Here is a 4,758-nt window from a genome sequence, read left to right on the forward strand (position 1 = left end):
TGTCTACAGGGTTGGGAGAGAAAGCGGCTTCTCTCGTTACTCTCCTTCTCGGAGGGCGAGGGCGGAGCCAGTTCTGCCAGGCAGAGGTGGGGGCGCTGACTCCGACCGTTGCCTGGGCAACAGGCCCCAGTAATTTTAGGCTATGGACTCCCAAAATGGTGGCTGCCCCTCTCCTGAGGGTTGGCACTGGAGGCAACTACGGTGGTGGTTTCAGAGGACAGAGCCTCCTTTATGGTGTTCACCTCCCCCGATCTGGTCCTGGTGGAGTCCTGAGGCGTGAAGACTGTCTCCAAACTCTCTCTTGTACGATTGGGAAGCATCCGAACAGGGAAGTGTCTGCTCAGAGAAGTCCCTCCCCACTCCTCAGCAAAGCAGACCTAGCACTGGGCACCAGAGAGTTCAAAATGTTTCCTGCTCCTGTCTCTACTCCCCACAGTCTGTCATCCTGTGCCACCACTTCGCACTGACTTCAGGAGCTTTCCTGCCTGTGAGGGTGTGGAGGTCAGTGAAGGCGGAGTCGTCCTCCTGTGGGTCAGATCACCCTACCCTGGCCAGCCGGCTGACAGGTGCGGCTGTCCCTCGCTCCACTCCCCACTGTATATCCCGTGCTCCTCGGACTTTGTGGTCGATTCTCCAGTTCACCTTTTTTTTTTCCGCAGTGCAGCTTGTCCCTCACTGCTTCTCTGCAGATTCACGAAGCTGATCCTATGGGAGAGCGATTTACTTGCATGTAGCTGTCCGCTTTCCTCAGCTCCTACTCTGGGAGCAGAGAGCAAGGAGGTCATTCCTAATCCGCCATTTTTCCCGCATCCAGGAGGGCCTCTTTAGTGGATATTTTGGTCAATCTGATGACTGCATAGCGTGGTGTCTTCCTGTTTGCAATGAATCTTCCAGGAGTCCTTTGAGCTTCTAGTACCTCGATATCTACATTTTTAGTGAGGCCTGGGAAATTTTCCTCTATTATATCTTCAAATAGCTTATCTAACCCTTGTGTATTTTCTTCTTCACCCTCAGGGATGTCCATAACTCTCACATTAGGCTTCTTCACATAATCCCACATTTCTTGCAGGCTTTGCTCTTTTCTCTTATTTCTCTGCTCTATCTCTGTGACTGACTTATTTAATTGAAAGGTGTTATCTTCAATCCTTGAGATTCTTTCTTCTGTAGATCTACCCTGTTCTTGAGGCTTACCACTGTGTTTTGTAGTTCATTGAATAAGTTCTTCATTTCCAGGAGTTTGGTTTGATTTTTCTTTAATATTTCAATTCTTCAGTGAATTTTTCTTCCAGGTCCTAGATTTTTTTTTGTGGTTTCTTTGTGTTGGTTATCCATTGTTTCTTACATATCATTGAGTTTTCTTACAATCCATGTTTGAAATTCTTCTTCTGTCATTTTAGTGTTCTGAGTTTGGTTAATGTCCATTGCTAGAGAGCTGGTATTCCTCTTTGGGGGTGTCCTGTCCGTTTGATTCTTCATACTCCCAGAGTTCTTTTGCTGAATCCTTCCCATCTGGATCAGCCACTGTTTCCCACCTTTCAGTTTTTGTTTGGAAAGTAACACGCTCTGTTCCCGTAGATGCTGTTTAGGAGCAAGGCAGATTGCAGTTCCTGCCTACCAGCCTTGATGTGTGTGCCTCTATGGTTACTTGATCTGCCGCTTGGGGGAGCTGCTAATATGTTGTTCAGGGTTCTTCTACCACAGTTGGGAGGCTGCTCCTGATGGGAGGGGTTACTTGGTGAGCCCATTGTGGCCTCTTGCTAGGACTTTTTTGCCTGACCACAGACCCCACTGTTGGCAGCCTACTAGATGCGGAAATCCAGCCCCAGAGTTATGATACTACTCGATGACCTAAACCGGTCTGACAAACAAAGTCACTGGCCTGTCAACTGTTGATCTGTGCTGAGGCCCCTGCGGATTCATGCTAGTCACAGAGGGAAAGTGGCTTTTCTTGTCTCTCCCTACCTCCAAGGGTGGAGCCTACCACTTTCAGTGTAAAAGTTGCTGGCTAGGGGAAGGGGGTAGTGCCCCAGTCAGCCCAGCACCCCAGAGCCTGTAAGTCCCACAGGTGTTAGCCTCCCATGACTGGGGAAGTATTCAGAATTCACCCATCAAAACAGGCCTGGCTAGTTGACCATAGGTTGTGGAAGGGTGGAGCTTGTTGCAGGAGTCCCTGGGCTGGGGGAAGGGAGCTGCCTGACATTGAAGTGCACCAGAGCATTTGGGACCTCAAATGTGGCGACTGCCCACCTGCAGAGTGCTGGCACTGGGGGCGACTGTTCAGGAGTTGTAGGAAGAGAAGCTTAGCAGCGTCCTGTTTAGGTACTTGTCTTTCTACCGCTGTTTGCAGTCTATTGATAAAATCAATATGTGGTTCAGTAGTGCCTTGTCTTCTAGTAACAAATGATCCCTGTGTTTGACCAATAGGGATATGTTTCCATGCTTGAATAGCTAATGCTGAACTTTGGACACATAGTCTAGCATCAGCCTGAGCTTGAGCTTTTACTGTGGCATAGGTGCCACTGCCTCGTAACATTTCAATAGTAATTGGTATTCTATGATCTAAATTTTGTAAGGATTGTTGAATAGCTAAGTCATTATATTCCATAAGCCATACCGTATATTCTGCTGATGAAACTAGGACACGAACTAATGTTTTCCAGTCAAAAGGAGTTATTTCATAACTTTTCCCAATGCCTCAACCATACCGGTGGTAAACAGAGATTGAGGGCCATTTTCATGAATACTCTCTTTTAGCGCCTTAAACACAGTAAAGGGGAGAGTTTCATGTTGGCTCCTATTATTTCTCACCACAACAGGGAATGCAGCCGTAAAGGCGTCAGGGTCTCCTGATTTTAACCCTTCTTTTAGACAACCCTTGATCTAGGAGGGTCGTGCCCCCGAATTAGTTTCTGAAAATACTTTAGGTGGGGGTGGAATCCATGGCGGTGGTTCATGATAAGAACCTCCTGACAATGGCACAGGAGGCGGAGGAGGAGGGTACGCCATAGGGGCAGATGGCTGTGTTTCATCCCGCTCTTTTAATGGAGGTGGAAATGGCAATTCCTTTTCATTTGACTCATCAGAATAAAAAGACATTAGAAGCTCTGGTTTATCAATAGGCTCCCCTGCTTCTTCATGAGGCACCCCCTCCACTTTAGCAGGGAGGGGGCGATCTGGATTATTACGATCTGTTATATGTAATGGATAAAGAGCATTACATACCAAGCTCCAGGTTGTCAGTATAGTAACATTAGTCATAAGACCCTGTTCAAATAGTCTCTTTAAAACTCGTCCTGCCTGTTCCCAGAGCTCGAGATCAAGAGTGCCGGCATCTGGAAACCAAGGACAATGTTCACGAACTGAAAGTAGTAATTGTTGTAATGCCTTTGGTTCCACTGTACACTGAATTGCTTTTAATAATTGTTGGAAAGTCTTAAAGTATAATTTCTGTTCTTTAGTGAGTTCCTGATCCATGACTCACAATTAAATGATAAAATCCCCCTCTAGTATTACATGTGTCAGCCCCGTCTGCTTATAGAGTTGGGACTGCCCCTTACTGGGATTCCCCATTAGTCCATCGAAATTTCTCCACGCTTGAGTTGGCTGAATCATGTCAGGGTCACCAACTGTAGAGATTATCCAGTGTCTCTACCAGTGTCACGGCACAACAAACAATTCTCCAGACCACAATCTCAGGCTGAAGGAGGAGGAGAGACTCTTTTCATTTCGAAGAGCTCTCAAACTTCTCCAAATCTCCATATTTATTGTAGGAAAGGTATATGTGTTCACAGTAAAGAACATATAGATAAAATCTTTGGTGTCATATAGTAAGCATATTGTTCCAAACAAGTCTATTTAGTGATATACATTAAACTTATAGTGATCTTGTTATTTCCTTGTTGTGGCTTAAGGTCATAAAGAAAAGGGCAGGGACCCAACACCAGTCACGCTTCCATACATTCCAAAGCCTGCTGTATGCAGCCGGCTGATAGCAATCATATCCCAAGTCCTGTTTGCAGGACTGTCAGATACCCGCCTTTCTCACAGTCCCTTTACCTACATCAACAAATCTAAATTATGAGGGAAGTGATGGTCTCACTTTACTCTTTGATGGCCTGACCCCAAATGGAGAGTCATATTCAGAGTCATGGGCTAGGGACTTTGATAAATCGAAGCTTGTCCAGAGGAAGAAGACCAGAGTGGTGAGGAGACCAAAATTTGTTCCATGAGGGGTGGTTTGGAAAGAGGCACATTCATACAGTATAAGTATAAGTAAACATAAGTAGAAGAGTGAAATATTGTAGAAGACCTATAGGGATAAAGTGAAAGCTTCTTTCTGAGTGGACTCTAAGAAAAGACCAAAATATTCAGAGGAAGATTTTATGTTCTCATATGGGAAAATTCAATATGATAAGGATGAGCATACCCTCAAAAGTATCTATAAATTCAATTAAGCCATATTTTATTGTTTACTATAAATTTACAAAGAGAAATTTCAGATACTTTTAGCACACTAAAAGAGCTAACTATGTAAGATGATGGATATGTTAATTTGCTTGACTATAGTAATCATTTTACTATGTATATATGTATCAAATCATGTTTTCACCAGGCGCGGTGGCTCACGCCTGTAATCCTAGCATTCTGGGAGGCCGAGGCAGGCAGATTGTTTGAGCTCAGGAGTTCGAGACCAACCTGAGCAAGAATGAGACCCTGTCTCTACTAAAAATAGAAAGAAATTAGCCAAACAACTAAATA

This window comes from Propithecus coquereli, unplaced genomic scaffold (assembly GCF_000956105.1).
Source record: "Propithecus coquereli isolate 6110/MARCELLA unplaced genomic scaffold, Pcoq_1.0 Scaffold89, whole genome shotgun sequence".
NCBI lineage: Eukaryota > Metazoa > Chordata > Mammalia > Primates > Indriidae > Propithecus > Propithecus coquereli.